We start from the raw sequence: 22,785 nt of genomic DNA on the forward strand, positions 1-22,785 counted from the left end.
GTGTGTATATATAAATATATATATATATATATATATATATATATATATATATATATATATATATATATATATATATATATATATATATATACACAAACACACACACACACCCACACATATATATATATATATATATATATATATATATATATATATATATATATATATATATATATATATATATATATATATATATATATATATATATATATATATATATATATATATATATATATATATATATATATATATATATATATATATATATATATATATATATATATATATATATATATATATATATATATATATATATATATATATATATATATATATATATATATATACATATACAAGATGAAAGATTTCAAGCTGTATTTTTAATAAGTATTTGTGTAAATAAAGGTGTTGTGGAAAGAAATGTAATTCTTACTTTTCACCTTCCAAAAAATATTGCCTTACTGGATCTTTTTGCCAAACCTTTCCACTGAAAACATGCTAACAAACCAACAAGAACTGGAGTGAACCAAGACACACACACACACACTGGTTACAGCGCTGCCAGGCTTCACAGTCTGACAGGGTGGCGGTTCGAGCCTGCTCAGGCCGGATTCTTTCTGTTGACTAGGAGTGGTTACTCTCCCCCCTTGAGCAGGGAGGAGGATGGAGAAATTTACCAGGAAGGAAAATAAGAAAGGAAATAAATAGGAAATTAAGCTCTAAAAGAAGAAAAAAAGATGGAGAGAGAGAGAGAGAGAGAGAGAGAGAGGGGCGGTGGAAGGAAAGGAGGGAATGTGGAAGAGATTGAGAGTTACTATGTGTTTCAGGCGCTATGAAACAGTTTTTCGAATATAACATTTTAACAAAGCGTCGGACAAGGATGGTATTTTGAAAGACGATGATTAAGACCCCAACCTAATTGGCAAAAATAGGCTTAGGTGCCAAATGTGAATGATTACAGCACTTGTAAGAGTAACTTCAAGGTAAACTTCACTAAAATATACAGGCACGGGTAGCGAGGCTACGTGCCGTCATCATATGCACCGCCTCTCGTTGAAGGCGTGACGTCAATGTGACGTTTACTATGAAGTAGCAGTAATCACTGACTCAACTGGTAGTTCTCTCTGTCCTCTCTCTCTCTCTCTCTCTCTCTCTCTCTCTCTCTCTCTCTACTCAACAAGAGTAGAAATGCAATGTTTTGGAGCCTTCTGATTAATGTAAAATCACTTAGGTTTAAGAATCTATGTAAATATCTCTCTCTCTCTCTTTCTCTCTCTCACACACACACACACACACACACACACACACACTAGTTCAGTCCTATACATAGGGATGATGCTCATTTGAAATTATTATATATTTGCGAAAAAGTTTTACTCGCAGGAAATTACTTATCCTTTGCATGGAAAATACGGTCTTTGGTACAACATGCTGTAAGTATATAACATAGTGCAGTGGCTGAACTATTTTTACTGTGTGTGTGTGTGTGTGTGTGTGAGAGAGAGAGAGAGAGAGAGAGAGAGAGAGAGAGAGAGAGAGAGAGAGAGAGAGAGAGAGAATTGCCGGTTGAGATGATGACTACTACGTCATAGTTACACGTCACATGGACGTCACGAACGAGAGGCACGTAGCCTCGCTACCCATGCCTGTATAATTTAGTGCAGTTTACCTTAAAGTTACTCCTACAAGTGCCGTAATCATCCACATTTGGCACCTAAGCCTATTTTTGCCAATTAGGTCGGGGTCTTAATCATCGTCTTCCAAAATACCATCCTTGTCCGATGCTTTGTTAAAATGTTATATTCGAAAAACTGTGTTTCATAGCGCCTGAAACACATAGTAGCTACTTTAATATTTCCCTGTATGATAAGTTTTTGAGTAAGCATGGATCATTATCTCTACGCTCTAAGACCTGTAATAAGGAAACCAGAATGGAGGACTTTTTGAATTCCATGCAAGTAGGGGCCAGCACTGTGCCATCTGGTGTCTCGGCACGGAGGTGGAAATACAACACCTCTCATGTCCCTCTTTAAAATGGCTGAGGGGTTGGGCACATGCTACAATATTTCAGTAAAATACAAATGAAAATATAGCAAATAAGAAACTGTTGGTCACCTTAATTGCTTTATTTTTTTGCATAATAAAAAAAATCAAGCCATTGTAGGGAAAACTTTGCAACTCCAATTGCTTCTTGACACCCTCTTATCAAGCTGATAATGGTAAAATCAGGCTTCAGCAAGGATTTATTCTCTGCTATAATTTTGGATCTATATTTATATTTTCATACAAAATTATTTGAATTTTACTGAAATATTGTAGTAATTTTCCTCACAGCCCTTGCAGAGAAGAAAATGAGGGGTGTTGCATTTCCATCTCCTTCCCGCCAAGGGACTGGGTACAGTTGTGACCCCGGACAAAATTCAGTTAAAAACGTCCCTCATTGAAATGAAACATCAAGGTGAGGCTTGGCCAATGCCAAATAAAATATGAAACTTGCCAGGGTCGGATTATCCTATACGCCAAGAACACCATGGCGTAGGGCCCCAAGCAGTGAGGGGCCCACAAAACCTGATAGACCCGACCCATAATTGGGCCCCCACATAATGGAAATCCCAGAAATGCCCGTAGCCTCAGGGAGATCAATATGCTCCGTTGGACTGTTGATCAAAAAAAAAAAGAAAAATAAATAAATAGATAAAATAAAATAGCGAGAACTTGTTTACAAGTGTTGGCAATACAATTAAGTCAATAGCGCTGGCGGGCGGCGGGAAACCGGCAACTCACCAGCATGGCCACAAAAATTAATATATCTACGTAAAAAATCATAAATGAACACTTCAATATGTTGACTATCTTGTATTAAAACCATTTTAAGATATCTATATAAAAAGTTACTAATTTTATATAATCATTTCACTATAGAAACCAACCTATATTAAGCGCCTTATTATACATGTTATTTCTTATTTCTTTTAGTATTCAACCTTATTTCTTCCCATCTATGAATAATACTAAAAAAAAAAATAAGAAATAACATAATAAGGCGCTCAATATAGGTTAATTTATATAATGAAATGATTATATAAAATTAGTAACTTTTTATATAGATATCTTAAAATGGTTTTAATGTAAGATAGTCAACGTATTGAAATGTTCATATATGATTTTTTATGCAGATCTATTAATTTTTGTGGTGTCAGGAAGGTTTTTCGTCGCGGCGCATGAAATGAGTCAGATTCAGCGAATGTTCATCGTGAATTCTGGTCGAGCTCGAGCAAAAACTACTAAAGCTAGGAAGGCGTTCTTGGTGGCAAATGAAAGCTCTTTTAATACAGATTAATGATCAGAAAAAAGTTGGAAAGCATTAAATAAATAAAAAAGTTAAAAGCAAAAAACTAGGACGTGTCCAAATCGCGGCAAAAGGGCCGAAAATCGAGCTATCAAAAAATCATTCTAGTTGGTCAAACTACATTGCCAAGAGGGGCAACACGCCAAATTACAGCCTTCTAGAGGCAATAGCAAGGCCACACTAGACGAAAACGGCAAAGTGTCTGGAGTTCATCAAAATCGCTCTCGACAGGGTTTACGTTTGAAGCTCTAGCGACGAAACTACTGGGAGAAGGGAAATGTTATGCACCATATTGGAAAGCCCATTGGCAGGGCTAAATCATTTGTTAAATAAGTTTTTTGAAATTCTCAAAAAAAATGAGCGGGTTTCAACTTAGGGAATTTGAAAATAGGTTTATTTCCGAGTCGTTTTCTGCAAATTTATTCACTTTTTTACCCTTTTGAGTCGGTTTTCAAGCCCGTTTGCTAATTAAAATAATATAGCCCTTTCATTTTGCCGTCGATTGATACCATAAACTTTTCTGTAGCCCCAGAAATATGGGAGTTATGGCGATTCGCACCAAAGCGGTTGATTTTCCAAAATTCACGGCTTAATGACAAGGGCGCCGCAAAATCAAAAGAGTAAGCCGTCCATTACTTGAGATGTCATTGACTGTAGAGATTCTTGAAGTTTCTTCCTATTTTCAGCCATTCAGGCGAAAGTCTTCAACAAGATGTACTGAAAACTCTCGAGAAAGTTACTCTATCCCTTGATGACTGCAGAGGCCAAAGTTATGACAACGCTGCAAATATGTCAGGGAGATATGCTGGTCTACAAGCAACAATTAAGGAAATAAATCCATTAGCAGATTACATTCCATGTGCAGCACATTCTTTAAATATAGTTGGGATTGCCAGTGTCAACTGTTGCCTGGATGCTTGCAATTTCTTTGGACTTGTGCAGAAATTATATGCATATTCAGTTGGATCAACAAAGCGCTGGAATTTACTAACGAAGGGATTGTCACCTAATGAAAATGGTAGAATTCTAACCCTAAAAACATTATCTTCCACACGTTGGCATTTCCATTCTGAATTAGTGAAAGCACTGCACTTAACTAGCATCTATGGTATGTTAATTAAATGAAATTGCAGACAATGAGGAAGTAAAAGGAGATGCTCGACTTGCTGCATCAGGTTTTTGCAGAGAAAATGTGCCTTCTTGAAAATGCATTTATGTGTGTTCTTTGGAACAAGATACTCCAGCACTTTCAGAAAGCTAGTACTCTTCTCCAAAGCACAAATATTGATATCAACATGGCTGTATCATTGTTTCTATCACTTAAAAGTTTTGTTGCTGAGCTTCATGAACAATTTGATGAACTGGAGAATGATGCAAAAAATCTCGTGGAAAATGTTCAGCAAGTATATGTATCGGAAAAGGTACGGAAGAGAAGACGGCGGCGTCAAGCTGATGATTCTGCTGAACCTGATGCAGATCTTCAAGATGCACAAAAATTCCGTGTACAGAGTTTTCTTGTCGTCATTGACAAGTTACTTGCAAGTTTAGCTCAACGTCGCCAGGCTTATCACAATATATCTGACGACTTTGCCTTTATCAAGTCATTGAGGGAGAAGGATACTGCACAGCTGAGAGTTGATGTATCCAGCTTGGTGAAAAAATACATCAATGACTTGGAACCCCACTGCAAGGATGAATTTGTAACATTCTCAGAATTTGTAGCCCATTTGAAGCTGGATTGTGATCCTCATGTCCTGTTAAAATACTTAAGGAAGAATCCAGTTGTAGAGTCAACATTTGCCAATGTTTCAACTGCTCTGCGACTGTTCTTAACATTACCAGTCACGGTCTGCGAAGGTGAACGTTCATTTTCCAAACTGTCTTTGATCAAAAATAGATTTTGTTCAACAATGACTCAAAAACGACTGAATGCTTTGTCTGTTGTGTCAACTGAAAATGACGTCACCTCCTCAATGACATTTGAAACCATAATTGAACGGTTTTCACAAGATAAATCAAGAAAACGGGCATTGGTGTAGCTGCTATAGTTACCTATGTTCATAAGTATGGTATGTATGCTGCTAATACAGAATATAAAGAAAAAGATGATGACAATCTGTATTAAATATATTGTATCATTAGTTCATTCTGGTGGCTCAATAAAATATGAAATTGTCAAGATCTTGCCTAATTTATTCAAGGGGGAGGGGGCCCAAAAGTGTGGGTGGCGTAGGGCCCAATGCAAGTTTAATCCGGGCCTGAAACCAGCTACTTTCTTTATCAATTCTAGGATTTTAAAGAAACAATTTATTAGGCCAGTTACTAGTAATAATGCAATCGTTTCTGGGTTAAAGCCGGAACACTCAAGCAAGCCTGGTTCTCTTCACCGTTGGAATGATCTAAATTCTAGATTTACCTAATGTGTAATTGTCATGGGACTTACCACCATTCATCATGCTGCTATTGTCTATCACAGATCAATTGGCCATTTATTGGAGCAATTATATAGTCCAAGTTCCCCATTCAATACCCCGGGATCATGGTTCATCTAATTGATAAACCAATTTTTTTATCTTCAGCAGACCCAGTACATCATGTATATTCATGCCACATTTAAATCTATTTCTATGGAACAGATCAACTTAAAAATGGGCTCTTAACTGATCCATGAAGGGCACTGCTTTTTGTGCAAAATTTGACACATTTTTTACCATTTACCTGAACTCTGCAGCCTGTCGCTGAGTCACACCTTGGTACATCAGTAAATTTTGCCCTCACTATCATGGACTTCACTTTTTGTCTCTTCACACAGTTCCACACACCTGTGGGGAACAATGTAAGATCAGTAAAGCATAACTCAACACTTAATACTATTATGCGGTGAGCCATGAACCCGGGCATCACTGATGGCATAACTTGTGATTATATTGTTACATACTTAGGCTGTGATGACTAAGGTTTATACATATGAAATGCACATCATGTAAATGTGTGGTTATTATTCTAGTTTGAACTGAATGATGTAGCAATGCAATTTTTCTGTACAACTTATTTGAAGTATAGCCAAAATACCTCTTTGAATAATGAAAACAAAAAATTATTGGTACAAACTGGAATTTTTCTGATCACAAAAACATATATGCTGTTGACAGGTTTAGTAAGTTTGAATGCAGTGCAACTTTACGTGAGCAGTAATGATCAACATTACATGAAACAAATAACAAAAATATAGAGGAAAAAGGTCACTCCTCCCTGTACAAAATCCTGCTTGCACCCACTGAGCCATCACCCACCACAAAGCAGCCACTTCATAAACTGAGCTGACTTGAAGCTGTAGTGGATTCACATGAGGGTGAAGAGTACCATTACCAAAATGTTCCCTTTTCTGGTCCCTCACTAGTGAAAAGGTAACCCAAAATTTCTGCATTTTAGTATTGCCTTTAACAGTCTCTAATCTGAATACTATTTTGTAAATTTATAGGTTTCTTGCAGCTATTGTGTAGTGATCAGCTGCCTGGTGTGGAAAGCCCTCCAAACCCACCTAGCAAGTGTAGTACTGCACCTCTTTGGCAGACTTAGTAGAAGGGTTGTTTCCCATCTGGCCTATTGCAGGTTTGATGCCTGGCCCCACAACCATTCGTTTCAGGGCCGTAATTATGGTAAATTCTGGGGGGGAACTAGAGGGCATCATAGGTTCATGAGTGTAGGGGGGTAGGGGGGTGAGCAAAGCGAGCATGTACAGCTGGGTGAATTTTTGGGAAAATTAAGCATTTCTAGGAAAACACTGAGGGGCTATAGCCCCTCTAGCCCCACCAGAAAATATGGCCCTGTGTTTCCCCCTTTCTGGGTTTGTATCAATTTCTTGTGTGTTTCGTGACATGCGAGGTCGTGTGGATGTACGGGAAAGTGGAATTCTGGCCAATACAAGTGGTGGATAAAGCAGTGAAAGCCTCTCCTGTGTTCTGTTGTGCCTTCCCTGTGTTGGGAGCAGGATGATGGATGCCCACTCTCTCCAAAGGGTTCATGGCAAACAGAAGTTTTAGCAGGCAACACACAAATTGGTCTAATGGAAAGGGAGCCGTGTAGTGACCCGCCTGGTGTGGAAAGCCTCCCAAACCCACTTAGCCAGCAGGGTAGATACCTCTTTGACCAACTTAGTGGAAGAGTGCTTTCCTGTCTATAGTTGGTCGTGGGTTCAATCCCTGGTGCTGGAAAATTTGTTTCTACCTTTTCAGGTCTGGATAAATTTCTCGTGCAGCTTGTGACACGCAGAGGTTGTGTGGATGTACAGGAAAGTGGAATTCTGAGCAGTACAATTTCACGAATGTCTCATAATTCAACTTACTTATGTTTGTTTTGAAGGACAGTGGCCAGGTGTGAAAATCAAGGATGTTTTGAAGGACTGTGGCCAGGTGTGAAAATCAAGGATGTTTTGAAGGACAGTGGCCAGGTGTGAAAATCAAGGATGTTTTGAAGGACAGTGGCCAGGTGTGAAAATCAAGGATGTTTTGAAGGACAGTGGCCAGGTGTGAAAATCAAGGATGTTTTGAAGGACAGTGGCCAGGTGTGAAAATCAAGGATGTTTTGAAGGACAGTGGCCAGGTGTGAAAATCAAGGATGTTTTGAGGCCAGGTGTGAAAATCAAGGATGTTTTGAAGGACTGTGGCCAGGTGTGAAAATCAAGGATGTTTTGAAGGACTGTGGCCAGGTGTGAAAATCAAGGATGTTTTGAAGGACTGTGGCCAGGTGTGAAAATCAAGGATGTTTTGAGGCCAGGTGTGAAAATCAAGGATGTTTTGAAGGACTGTGGCCAGGTGTGAAAATCAAGGATGTTTTGAGGCCAGGTGTGAAAATCAAGGATGTTTTGAAGGACTGTGGCCAGGTATGAAAATCAAGGATGTTTTGAAGGACAGTGGCCAGGTGTGAAAATCAAGGATGTTTTGAAGGACTGTGGCCAGGTGTGAAAATCAAGGATGTTTTGAAGGACAGTGGGCAGGTGTGAAAATCAAGGATGTTTTGAAGGACAGTGGGCAGGTGTGAAAATCAAGGATGTTTTGAAGGACAGTGGGCAGGTGTGAAAATCAAGGATGTTTTGAAGGACAGTGGCCAGGTGTGAAAATCAAGGATGTTTTGAAGGACTGTGGCCAGGTATGAAAATCAAGGATGTTTTGAAGGACAGTGGGCAGGTGTGAAAATCAAGGATGTTTTGAAGGACTGTGGCCAGGTGTGAAAATCAAGGATGTTTTGAAGGACTGTGGCCAGGTGTGAAAATCAAGGATGTTTTGAGGCCAGGTGTGAAAATCAAGGATGTTTTGAAGGACTGTGGCCAGGTGTGAAAATCAAGGATGTTTTGAGGCCAGGTGTGAAAATCAAGGATGTTTTGAAGGACTGTGGCCAGGTGTGAAAATCAAGGATGTTTTGAGGCCAGGTGTGAAAATCAAGGATGTTTTGAAGGACTGTGGCCAGGTGTGAAAATCAAGGATGTTTTGAAGGACAGTGGCCAGGTGTGAAAATCAAGGATGTTTTGAAGGACTGTGGCCAGGTGTGAAAATCAAGGATGTTTTGAAGGACAGTGGCCAGGTGTGAAAATCAAGGATGTTTTGAAGGACTGTGGCCAGGTGTGAAAATCAAGGATGTTTTGAAGGACAGTGGCCAGGTGTGAAAATCAAGGATGTTTTGAAGGACAGTGGCCAGGTGTGAAAATCAAGGATGTTTTGAAGGACTGTGGCCAGGTGTGAAAATCAAGGATGTTTTGAAGGACAGTGGCCAGGTGTGAAAATCAAGGATGTTTTGAAGGACTGTGGCCAGGTGTGAAAATCAAGGATGTTTTGAGGCCAGGTGTGAAAATCAAGGATGTTTTGAAGGACAGTGGCCAGGTGTGAAAATCAAGGATGTTTTGAAGGACTGTGGCCAGGTGTGAAAATCAAGGATGTTTTGAGGCCAGGTGTGAAAATCAAGGATGTTTTGAAGGACTGTGGCCAGGTGTGAAAATCAAGGATGTTTTGAAGGACTGTGGCCAGGTGTGAAAATCAAGGATGTTTTGAAGGACTGTGGCCAGGTGTGAAGGTCAAGGATGTTTTGAAGGACTGTGGCCAGGTGTGAAAATCAAGGATGTTTTGAAGGACTGTGGACAGGTGTGAAAATTAAGGATGTTTTGAAGGACTGTGGCCAGGTGTGAAAATCAAGGATGTTTTGAAGGACAGTGGGCAGGGGTGAAAATCAAGGATGTTTTGAAGGACTGTGGCCAGGTGTGAAAATCAAGGATGTTTTGAAGGACTGTGGCCAGGTATGAAAATCAAGGATGTTTTGAAGGACTGTGGCCAGGTATGAAAATCAAGGATGTTTTGAAGGACTGTGGCCAGGTATGAAAATCAAGGATGTTTTGAAGGACTGTGGCCAGGTATGAAAATCAAGGATGTTTTGAAGGACAGTGGCCAGGTGTGAAAATCAAGGATGTTTTGAAGGACTGTGGCCAGGTGTGAAAATCAAGGATGTTTTGAAGGACTGTGGCCAGGTGTGAAAATCAAGGATGTTTTGAAGGACTGTGGCCAGGTATGAAAATCAAGGATGTTTTGAAGGACTGTGGCCAGGTATGAAAATCAAGGATGTTTTGAAGGACAGTGGCCAGGTGTGAAAATCAAGGATGTTTTGAAGGACTGTGGCCAGGTATGAAAATCAAGGATGTTTTGAAGGACTGTGGCCAGGTATGAAAATCAAGGATGTTTTGAAGGACTGTGGCCAGGTATGAAAATCAAGGATGTTTTGAAGGACTGTGGCCAGGTGTGAAAATCAAGGATGTTTTGAAGGACTGTGGCCAGGTATGAAAATCAAGGATGTTTTGAAGGACAGTGGCCAGGTGTGAAAATCAAGGATGTTTTGAAGAACTGTGGCCAGGTGTGAAAATCAAGGATGTTTTGAAGGACTGTGGCCAGGGGTGAAAATCAAGGATGTTTTGAAGGACAGTGGGCAGGGGTGAAAATCAAGGATGTTTTGAAGGACAGTGGGCAGGGATGAAAATCAAGGATGTTTTGAAGGACAGTGGGCAGGGGTGTAAAGGTCGAAGATTGCTAATTTTGGGGGCTATATACTCAGCCTATTATGATCATCCACCAGATTAGGATATGTGTTTTAGGAATATATTTTACATAAGGTTAGTTTTACTCACATCGGCAAGTGGCCTCATGTGTTCTACAAATCAAACAACAGGGGCATAGGCTGAGGGGTGCGTCACCTCACCCACCCTAGGACACACAAGGGTTTCTCCAGGCAAGTCTCCATGCAGGCCTCCTTACCATCCTACGTAGCCTACCTATCTTATGGCAGGATTTATCAACTTCCTCGAGCCATGAATTTTGTGAGTGTCTCCATAAAGTGGGGTAAGCTGATGGAACAGCTAACTTGGCTTGGCTGGGAAGGAGCTGTATATCATGCTGAGGTAACTGATGGAACAGGTAACTTGGCTTGGCTGGGAAGGGGCTGTATCATGCTGAGGTAACTGATGGAACAGGTAACTTGGCTTGGCTGGGAAGGGGCTGTATCATGCTGAGGTAACTGATGGAACAGCTAACTTGGCTTGGATGGGAAGGGGCTGTATCATGCTGAGGTAACTGATGGAACAGCTAACTTGGCTTGACTGGGAAGGGGCTGTATCATGCTGAGGTAACTGATGGAACAGCTAACTTGGCTTGACTGGGAAGGGGCTGTATATCATGCTGAGGTAACTGATGGAACAGCTAACTTGGCTTGACTGGGAAGGGGCTGTATCATGCTGAGGTAACTGATGGAACAGCTAACTTGGCTTGGCTGGGAAGGGGCTGTATCATGCTGAGGTAACTGATGGAACAGCTAACTTGGCTTGGCTGGGAAGGGGCTGTATCATGCTGAGGAAACTGATGGAACAGCTAACTTGGCTTGGCTGGGAAGGGGCTGTATCATGCTGAGGTAACTGATGGAACAGCTAACATGGCTTGGCAGGGAAGGGGCTGTATCATGCTGAGGTAACTGATGGAACAGCTAACTTGGCTTGGCTGGGAGGGGGCTGTATCATGTTGAGGTAACTGATGGAACAGCTAACTTGGATGGGGAGGGAGTCATGTTAAGGGAAGTAAGTCAATGGAACAGCTATAGCTTGTCTGGGGTGAGAGTCATGTCACACTCATTAAGTCAGCCGAGTTTGTTTGAACTTATAAAGTTGTAACTCACCAGCTGCAGTTGCCACAGAACAAGGGCACCACTGGCCATCCTGCATAACCTATGACAGGCACTGAACAGACAGCGCGGCAATGACCACTTGGTGCCGGGGTGCCATCGAACCTGCCGGGAAAATGTAGAGTGAAACACACTACATCTATGCATTGATTTCTATATATTTCAAGGTCGAGGAGGCAGCCCAGGAATAATATAATCAAAGGACCAGTGACTGTGCCTCACCTCACCACGCGCTCCCCAACCTGCTACTACTGTACCACTATTACCCGGACAAAGTAAAAGTAGGAACAAACTTTGATACGTATAGTTTCCACACTCTCTTATCTGATGTGCTATATAATTTTCAAGACTGAACACAAGTACCGAACACTGCTCATGGCACACCCTTCCAGTCCGTACAGCCACCATTGCAGCTTTCCCGGATATCAACTTGCAGGCTGCCAGCAGTTTTTTTGCCCATCTGACCTTTTCCACTGTATATTCTTGTCGTGCTGTTAAATGGATGGGCCAACCAGGTGAGCCTGCTGTGCTAGAAAATCCCACGCTTGAAGTTCATATTAGCAGTTAGAGTCCTTGTAGCACCTATATGTTTTTTCATTTTAGTAGCTTTTAGTACGTCAGGACAGCCGCGGTGATGGCCCAGAGATGCATAAATAGTTTGGTATTATTAACGTGCAGATTTCCTCCTACTTACCCAACTTAATCTTTTCACAAGTCATACATGAATTCTATTATCTTCAAACCTCCTGTGAATTCCTGGGAAACAGTGAAAAGATCAAACAAATACTAAAATAGCCGTGATATGTTTGTGGGAACCCGCACGTCCTTAGGTGGCTTAATAACCCACAGCGTCCTGTGGCAGGCACAACTCACAACTCACCACAATAAAAACCCAATAAGAATGCTTCCACACATTGTTGCATTGGCCGCCTGTGGCCATGCAGTCTCCCACACACATTTCATGGCTATATCTAAACTTGTTTTGATCTTTACACTCTTTCCTACAATTTTCTGTGAGGTCTGAGATGTTAGTTTAATAAATGTATGACAACAGAAGAGCAATTGGTTGAGTAAAGGATGAGATATTCCCATGTTGATAATACCAATCATACCCTGGAATAATAATACATAACTGGAATCACAGTAAGTTACACAACACCCTGCATTTTATCGGCAGGAAATTTGTCAGAATGTGTTAGCTTAGGTGTGACCACTGTTAGTAATGTAACATCACACACCCTAATACATAAATGATTTAATTCCAGGAGGCGGGCCACCAACACCCCTGACACCCACTCAAAGCACAGTCAAAAGCAGTCAAAGCAAAGCCTGCTAGTGCTCGGGATGGATAACAGAACATTTGCTGGACAACCATCAAAGGATTGGGGGAGACTGGTGCACACTGAAAAAAAGGGGAGTGACACATATCATAGTTACTATAATCTACCTGACCTCTCTCTCTCTCTCTCTCCCTCATCATTCCTCTCTCTGCTGCTGTATGTCATTCTGCTAACGTTGGTGGTTATGGCTGTTCAAGCAACTCCTCTTAAGGGTGAAACTGTAGATCTTCATTGTTGTGTGTTGTAGTATGCATACCACTATTATCATCTTAAGAGAATTAAATCTATACAGATATTCTGAAATGCATTCAAAAGTTAATGAATGACGAGACAAAGAGAGAGATGAGTTGGGACTGATGTGGCAGAGTGGCAAAGGTGAAGAAAAGGAGGAGGAGGTGGAGTGAGGGGTGCAAATAAGAAAGCTAGAGTAAGAATAAGGAAAAGTGGGCATCTTTCAATCGATGAGCATTGCAGGCATGCGAGATTTCCAGCACTCAGTGTAGGGTCAGAGTTTTGCCTTACATTCAGACAAGTACCAAATAGTGGTTAGAGGGACTAGCAAAATTTGTGACTAGAAAGGTGCAGAATCTATTAACTAACACATCACAGATAGCCATAATAAGACACTCAACATTTTTATCTCTCTGTCACAGCTCTGATGACACCTGCATTGTGTTGGGGCCATCACCCGAGAAGTCCCATGGTGCTGGCCTTGTTGCTGCCGGGAGGGCAACGCTAGAAGAGCCCAAGCATCAGTGTTCTGGGACGACCTGGAAGCTCTGTCTTCAATGTCTTTTGAACATTACTGCAGTCTGGATAAAGAAAACAGGGACATGACATTCATTTGTAATGATGAAAACAATAATTTATTTTGGGAAGTTATAATAAATAATGTGGGTAAAGAACAACAAAACCAAAGTGCAATAATTAGTCCATTATTAGTGTAATTAATATTTTATAATATAATGTTATGTTGTAAGATAAAACATATATAATAGTAAGAAACTTGTTATTTATTGAATAAATATAAAAATTATGAAGACTTCCTTAGTATTATTGATAATGGTAATTTTTGCTTGACATGATGGTGTAGGTATAAAGATACAATGAAGACAAATGGCGTATAATGACAATACATTTCAAGGGTGAAAAACTTTGATCATGGTAATTGATTAACTGAAAAAGTTTGAGTGTGAAAAAGTTAGTGACATCAGTGAATATTAAATGAACAAAGTACCTGAAGTGAGTTGCAGCAAAGTGGTCCCTGAAGGTTCGTGCATTGTCTTGTCCCCAAGCTGCTGGTGCTATTGCCCCAACATCATGATCTGGGACAGCATTTTGATTATCCAGATGCTCATCATCAAGAGGAACATTGCGCCTCTTGCAAATGTTGTGCAGCACTGCACATACATAGACAATCTGGCACACCTTCAGTGGTGGACTGACCCTTATTTCAGTGTGGAGGACTGGAAATCTTCGTTTCAGCTGGTCAATTCCCCTCTCCACAACATTCCTGGTCTTTGAGTGTGCTCTGTAATTAAAGAAATGGAAGCCACATTGTAAGGTTATTAGGATACTCAAACATTTCTAAGTGACACTTTTGTCTGGTCAAAGCATATATCCTACACTGAACTGTTTCAATCAACACTTGCAGTTACCTGTTCCCCAACCCCCCAAAATATTAATGAGATAATGAAATCATACCCAAGCCATGGAGTGCACAGTTACGCTATCCCTGCTTTACCTTGCAACATCCCCACAATTATGCTGATTCTGCATAGCAAGCAAGTGTGTGTAAACTTACATATTGTAATTTGCTTGTGGTCCTGGCTGGGGATTAAGATAAGGTGTCAGCAGCCAAGGTTTACAGGGATACCCATGGTCTCCTAGCAGTGAGCATCCACGTGGGATTATACCAGCGTCAAAACACTGCTTAAGCCCACTTTCATTGAGGATCCCTGAATCACGTACGGATCCTGGCCACTTAGCCAAACAGCTGATGACTTCACATCTTGCATTGAAGACAATCTGTACATTGATGCTGTGATATCCCTTCCAGTTGATATACTCGTCTGGAAACTCTTTTGGTGCAGTTATTCTTATGTGAGTGCAGTCTATCACACCCACCAGACCCGGAAAGTTTGCAATTTCCATAAATTCTGCTTTGTTCTGTTGCATCACTTCATTCTCTGTTGGGAATGTAAGATATCTTCTCATGATGTGTGGTGTGTTGAAGGCTGCCAGTGTTTCAGAGATAACTCTGCTAACTGTCTGCTGTGATGGTCCAGCTCTTCACTGCTGCAGAGTTGCATTTTGCCTGTTGCCAAATACCTGAAACAGGAAAAAAATTTACTGTGTGATAAGTGATGACCCAGCTCAGTTCAACCAAACTAACCACCTACAGTACTTTGACTACCAAACAACAAAAATGAAACAGACCTATTGACACTAGATAATGGTAATTGACAATGACCACAATCAACAACTCATTAACCTAACTTGACCTGACCTACCAACTAAATCTAACCTAAGCTAACCTGACCTTCGTCCCACTGCCAAAATGCAATAAACAGAAATAAATCCCAACTTCATTACAGTAAACCCTCCCTAAGTCACTTTGTTATAAGCCAAATTTTGTATATCTCGTATGTTTTGTAAGTGTATGGGGTGACCAAAATAACTACCATCTGCATGGGATTTTTAACTTATGATAACTAGGATTTTAGGTTATCTCGGATTGGTCTTCCCCAAATTAGCTTGACTTACGCTGGGTTTACTGTTTTTTACCGAGGTGCCAGTTTTGTGATGGTGATCATGGACCTCCATCTCTCCCTATCATCAGCCATTCTCACAACTTCTGCCACACTGTGTCTTCCATCCATGCCTTGTAGCAGGCTATCCATAAATTTAATTCCTTGACGTCCTCTTGCTCTTCTTCCTTCCAGTCTTCCAAGCAAGCAGTCACTTTCTAGTCCTCTCCTTCTCAGCACATGACCCAGAAACTTCAGTTGTCACCTTCTTATACTTTTCATCAATTGCCTATCTACTGGTGCTCTTCACAGAACTTCCTGGTTTGTTACTCTATCTGTCCAGGGAATTCTCAACATTCTCCTTAAAAACCACATTTCTGCTGCTTCTATCCTTTTCTTTGTATTTATTTTAATTGTCCATGTTTTGCAACCATATAGTAAAGTTGGCCATACAAAACATTTTAGTAATCTCAATCACATCTCCATATTCATACTCAAATTATTCAACAGTTTCCTCATATTTCTGAATGCCGTCTTTGCTATACATATTCTCCTGCCTATTTCCTTCTCACTTCCTCCGTCTTCACTAATCATGCTCCAAAGGCAGGGTTGTTGATTTTTTTTTAAATCAAAAATAACATTTTTTTTTTATTTAGCTAAATCAGATTTTTTCATTTAAATCGATTTTTTTTTATTATTATTATTAATGAAAATAATTAAATGAATGTAAACCTCTATATTCTCTACATTAGTTTCAAACACTTGTTGGAGTATTCTTGTATCATATTCCATCATGATAAGTAACCTGGCTGGCTGTTTGAGGCAGTCCTAAGACTGACCAGCCGCAGCCAGCCAGCCACTGGCCAGCACCACACCACAACTCTCTCTAGTCTCTTAACAGTCTAACCAGATCATGTCATGTTTTGGACATGTCCTCACTGAAATTGCACAAAGAAAGATGAATGCAGCTTCCAATGAAAGTATCAGAAAAGGCTGTGGATGATCCATGTATGCATGTGAAGTGATTCTTTGAGAAATAAGGGAATATATTGCAAATATTTCCTTTACTGACACTTCCTAAAGTTGGTGTTTTTTGTCCCTTTTAATAGCTTTTCTTTAGTTCATTTGAGTGTTTGGAAGGGCCCAAGACTACCCACATGCTGTCCTCATGATTGCCCATCAACTGGACTCCAGCGAAACTCTCTCAGGAGGACCAAGTGAAGCTTGGGGGGAGGGGGCAGCACTATATAACAGTTGCCTGCACTACCAATTGGCTGGGACCAACCAAAAGAGTAAAGATGGGGGCATACGCTACAGCTGAGTGTGGCCGCAGTGCTCATCTCTGTGGCACTGGCCCTTGAGCCATTGGTGGGAAGAACCCATCACCCCAGGACAGGGTCAGCGTGACATCCGGGTTATCAGTTTACCTTTCCCAGGTTTCCCCAGGTACCCATTTATCGACCAGCCCGAAAGGGAGGATGAGCAGCTGGGTGAGTGGCACGCTGACTGCCCAGGTCGGGATTTAAACCCGGGGCACGGGTTCGTAGCAAGGCACGCTAACCACTAGACCATGGAGGGATAAAAAAAAAGATATAAGGGGTGAGAAATTTGCTATATGAGGACAGACTTAAGCATCTAATGCAGCCAATGTCAACAAGATGAGAAAACAGTTACAACAAGCAAATGAACTGAAGTTGCTAACCCATGGTTGCACACATTCTAAATGTATTGGCTCATGGTTTGGAAATTGGCAACATAGAACAACATGTGCTTCATGTTGTAAAATACTTTTGAAACCATCACTCTGCCTCAGCAAGATACCATCAGAAAGGCGGTGAGTGTCTTGTTCTGCCCCAGGACACTGGATGGACCAATAAGCCTTTCCCCAATCCGAATCCACACTCGCACTCTCTGCTTTTTCTATGTAACCACCACAGCCTCTGTTTTACTGGCATTGATTTTTAGCCCTTTTCTCTCACAACTCTCCTGTATCCTGTTCACCAGTGCTTGTAATTTCTCTTGTGAGTTAGCCAAAAGCACAGTGTCATCTGCATAGCCTACCTTATATTATTAACATTTCTACCTCCAATTAAAATTCCATCCATATCTTCCAAATCTTCTATCACTCATTGACCGTATAGAGAAAACAAGTCTGGCGACAGGACACACCCCTGTCTGACTCCTCTTCTTATCTGTATCCAGTCTGTCTTCTCCCCGCCAACTCTCACCGCCGCCTTTTGGTCCCAACACAAGTTGGCAATTAGTCTCACGTCTTTACCATCTACCCAGATTTCTTTCAGCATGTTTATCAAGCATTCAAGTTTCATCGGGTTTACTGTACTGTACAATAATATTTATTAGTGATACAAGGGTGACAAAAATAACTACCGAAGGCACAGTATTTTGAACTTTGGATAACTTAGATTTTCAGTTATCTCAGATTGGTCTTCCCCCAATTAGTTTAACTTCAGCAGGGTTTACCGTTTATGGTTTACTGTTGATGAGGTTTCAAGCCCCGCCCCACTGCTAGTGCAGCGCTCTACGAGGGCCGTCAACAATTACAATGTTAGCCTCAATAATAATCCTCGATGCACTTATTCGCAAACGTCGTGGTGAGTGTCTTAATGTATTTCATAAACAGCTTACTGATGGTTCATACTAAACACAATATTTTTCCTTTTTCTGGTATCACAAATATCCATTGGTTTAGTTTTCATGTCTGATATTTTCTTAATAGTATCACAATTAAATACCCAATGATTATTTCCAATTCACTTAACACTTATCACACACAATTTATCTCTAAGTACAAACACTAATTAATAGCCATGATCAGTTGTTACGAATTCTTTCATTCGCTGAGTGATAGATTTCAGGCTTCTTGTACCTCATACAATTTATGCATTTCTTCTCAGCCATAGAGCAATCCTCTGATTTATGATCGCCAGTGTATTTGTAACACTTTGGGGTCTCCACTGTTCTTGGCAGAGCAGTTGGCCTCAAGATGGCCGTATCTCTGACAATGATAGTATATAACTGCATGGTATCTGTCCATCACTGTGTATATTCCCCATTCTAATTTCAACCTGTCATGATTCTTGTAAATCAGCTCTTTCACAGTTGGGTCGCACCTCAAAATGTAGTGCATCGTACCGCCAGCTGCAGGCTTACTAAAAATCAGCTCAATCTTATTCTCAACACCCTGAATTGTGTGTAAGAACTCATTGTGGTCCAAAATGGTCTTCCTTATTTTTTTCTTGGTCTCCTCTTTATGCATATTGCATATCATGATCTTTGGTTTCATCTTTCCAACACTCGTGGTACTAATTTGCTCAACAAACTCCAATTTTTGAGTTGCCTCAGCCATTGTGTTCTCATTATCAAGTTCATGACAGTATTACCTCCATTTGTGAATCTTCAATGAGTTATTTGAATGCCATTCAATGCCTGGAAAACTTCATCCTTCATATCTGTTGCCTTCTTTTCCTGGTTAGAAGCTTTCACAACTAGGAGATTCTCCTTCACTTTCCTGCCTCTCTTCACCACCTCAACCCAACTGGATTTTGCATTTTCAGCACGCAGCGCGTCAACAACTGATCCCAGCTCCTCCTGCACCTTCTCAGCCCTTGATTCAATCTCATTCTTAACCACAGATATTTCTTTAGATAGTTCTTGCTTGAATTCATCCAATTTTTCCACATTGCTGGTAGCCAGAGATGCTTTATGGAGGCATGGGGTGCATATCCAATATATTTTAGGTATACTATCCTATTTGATTCCAGCCAAAGTAGCACACTCCACATGACACCACCTAAGACACAAACAGCATCCAATCCACTTCTCGCCGGTGAAATCCTCACATATGTAGCACAGATCCCTTACACCCTGCCAGCCATGTCGACGCAGGAGTTTTCGTGTGAGCTAAACGCGACACATATCCGCCCTTAACCACGACTCACTCACTACCATTACTCACAGATACTCACAGATGAAGTTCTGGAAGAGGCTTATGCCTGTAATTCCAGTTCATTGGCCATAACTTATTTTATGTTGTGGTCATATGTGGTGATGGACACTAGCGGAGCTTTATAGCTAAATTTCTGTTCTTAATTTTTCCAAAACTTATCTAATTTTCTCTCAAATGTTTCCACTGTTCCTGAACTAATCACACTCTCTGGCATACTACTCCAGCTGTTTACAACTCTGTTGGGGAATGCATATTTTCTGATGTTTAGTCGTGCACGGTTCTTGAATATCTTTCTAGTGTTTCCTCTTGTGTCACTCTCTCGCATCGTAAACAGTCCTTCCGTACAATCTTCGTCATACTTTCCACCCAACATTTTAAATGTTTCTATCATGTCCTCTCGAGATCTTTGATATGGCAGAGTGGGTAAATCCAGTTTCCTCAGTCGTTCCTCATAGGTCAAATCCTTTATTTCCGGCACTAGCTTGGTGGCTCTTTGAACATTTTCTATTATGTCAATGTCTTTGACCAAGTATGGACACAATATCTGGTTGGCGTATTCAAGATGTGGTCTGACAAGGGCCGTATACAAGGTCTTAAACATATCCAGATCTAGATAAACAAATGTTCTTATAATGCCCACTATTCTATTTGCCTTTTTAACCTTTTCAGCCACATGATCAGAAAAACTTAACTTATTGTCAATTACCACACCTATATCTTTCTCTTTTTCAGTCTTAGTTAATATTTTGTTCATGGCATACACTTGCTCCTCTACATGAGTTCTCCCAATCATCATTTGTTTGCATTTTTCTGGATGAAAATGAAGTTGCCACTCTTCGGTCCATTTCATAACTCCTTTCAGATCGTCTTGGAGCTTTCAACAGTCATCCACATCATTGATAGTCTTAAAAATCTTGGTGTCATCAGCATACAAATACATTTCACGACCATTTTTCACACAATCAGGGAGGTCATTTATAAACAAAACAAAAAGCAAAGGACCAAGAATAGAGCCTTGCGGCACACCACTAGTGACCTCTTTCCAGCCTGACATTTTTCTATTAACGACAGCTCGCTGCTTCCTGTTCAGTAAAAAATGCTTTATCCAAGTAGTGTACTGGCCTTCAATTCCATAGGGACAATTTTTTGATAAGTCTATTATGTGGTACTCTGTCAAAGGCCTTCATAAAATCACAATAAACTACATCAACAGCCTGGCCTCTGTCTATTGCCTCTGTCCATCTGTCTAACACCTTGATGAGCTGTAGCACCGTAGAGCGACCAGATATGAAAGTTGAAAAGCTTCATTTAGTCGGCGCAACATCTGTGGTCATATGCCGGAGAGAGACAGGAGGGGGAAGGAGTTATAGGAGAAGGGAACAGATCCCAGGAGACGGGACACAACCCCTGATTAATACCTGGTACCCATTCACTGCTGGGTGGACAGGGGTGTAGGGTATTGGAAAAGCCGCCCAATTTTTTCCAATCCGCCCGGGAATCGAACCCAGGCTCTCTCAGTTGTGAGCCGAGTGTGCTAACCACTGCACCACGAAGCCCTAACCAGATATGAAGCCAAACTGCACTTTACTAAATAACTTGTTACGTTTCATGTGTGCCATAATTTGCACATAATACTGCACTGTATGATGATTTTTAGTGATACGGAGTGACAAAAAATAACTACCGTAGGCACAGTATTTTGAACTTTCCATAACTTGAATTTTTGGTTGTCTGGGGTCAGTCTTCCCCCCAATCAGTCTGACTTATGTGGGTCTATTGTACTATCAGTTTGTGGGTGTTATTCCAGAAATACATCCATCTCACTTGGAAGGATGCATCATAGGTATTATTCCATAAACATTTGCATCACACTTTGAAGGATCAATTTATGGGTGTTATTCCAGAACTAGACCCATCTCACTTTGAGGGGCTCTTCTGTGCCTTATGTGGAGTACTTTGAGCACACACAACAAACAGCTTGAGGGTGACCTGCGCTGTAACCTTTCATTAGGGAACAGAAGGGTTTCATATTCACTGGGGTAACATTGGACTACAATAAAAGACATCTCATGCACACTGGGGTCTTGGGGTAAAAATACATGCCCCTAATTATTATCAAACCCCACCCGCTGTGTCCTCATTACCCAATACCAATGATTATAATTGTATCTCACAAGGAAGACTCATTTAAAATACTGGATAATATTTACAAAACCTTAGCCACCTCTAACAAAGTCAATTCTTACATCATGGATTTCTTTCTGGTCCCTGAATGCAGTGCAGGGATAATATTTACGAAACCTTAGCCACCTCTACCAAATTACTCACCTGAGGAGAATCAAGACTCATCTCTGGCGTGAGGGCATGGCTCCTCCTCGTGGGGCTCTGCAGGACGTCTCGCACCATCTCGGTGACAAAAAGAATTCCCGCACGGTCCAGGCGAAACCTTCTGATGAGTTCGTCGTCGTCGTATTCTTCAAGAGCATCTTTCTGGGGGCGATAATTCTTGGGCTGGCGTCTGCGGTGCTGCTGGAGGTCGGCCATTGCATGCTTGCACTTAGGAGTTCCTAGGCCGCACCTCCCGCTCCTAGGCCGTATCCTAGGCCAAACCCATTTCATAAGTTAACTAAATTTGATCATATAGGCCCTAGATTGGCGAGTCCATTTTGGCGTTGGCTCCCGCTGGTCCATTAATTCCTCCCCTCCTTTAGTTTCGTTTTGTTTCCTTCCTCTTCCTTTCCTATCCCATCCCTTCCTATTGCTTCCTTTCCTTTCCCTTTCCTTCCCTTCCCTTTCCTTCCTTATCCTTCCCTTCCCTTCTGCCACAGTCCCCCAACGCCTATTTTTTCCTCTCCTACGTTACCTAGAGCTGACATATGAGGGGAAGAGAGGTTTTGGAACTATGTGGCAGAATGTCTGAATAGAAGATATGTGACTTTATTTCAGTTTAGAAAATTACGTAACATTGAAAAGGAAGATGTGTGAATAAGAAGGGAGGAACGAGGAGGAGGACCTAAGAAGCGATACAAAGCGTTACAGGTCAAAAGAAGAAGAAGAAGAGCAGAGGGGAGGAAAGGACCCGCAGGAGCCAACCCTAGGATTGCTTTGTAGGTACGGGCCTTCGTCTTTATCTCAATGCCAGGCTGTTACCGGGTACTCAGGGGCAGTGAG

The 22,785-nt window shown here is 41.0% G+C and overlaps 1 long non-coding RNA gene across 1 annotated transcript; it reads right to left on the reverse strand.

Annotated features, from left to right (window-relative positions):
* Positions 1–11,390: 11,390 nt before the first annotated feature.
* Positions 11,391–22,212, reverse strand: LOC126991997 (uncharacterized). Its single transcript, XR_007746026.1, has 4 exons — positions 21,943–22,212; positions 14,702–15,228; positions 14,135–14,428; positions 11,391–13,709 (listed from the first exon to the last, which is right to left on the reverse strand). It is a non-coding gene; the product is annotated as an uncharacterized LOC126991997 (long non-coding RNA).
* Between the last annotated feature and the right edge of the window lie 573 nt (positions 22,213–22,785).

The sequence above is a fragment of the Eriocheir sinensis genome, unplaced genomic scaffold, assembly GCF_024679095.1.
Source record: "Eriocheir sinensis breed Jianghai 21 unplaced genomic scaffold, ASM2467909v1 Scaffold379, whole genome shotgun sequence".
In the NCBI taxonomy this organism is placed as follows: Eukaryota; Metazoa; Arthropoda; class Malacostraca; order Decapoda; family Varunidae; genus Eriocheir; species Eriocheir sinensis.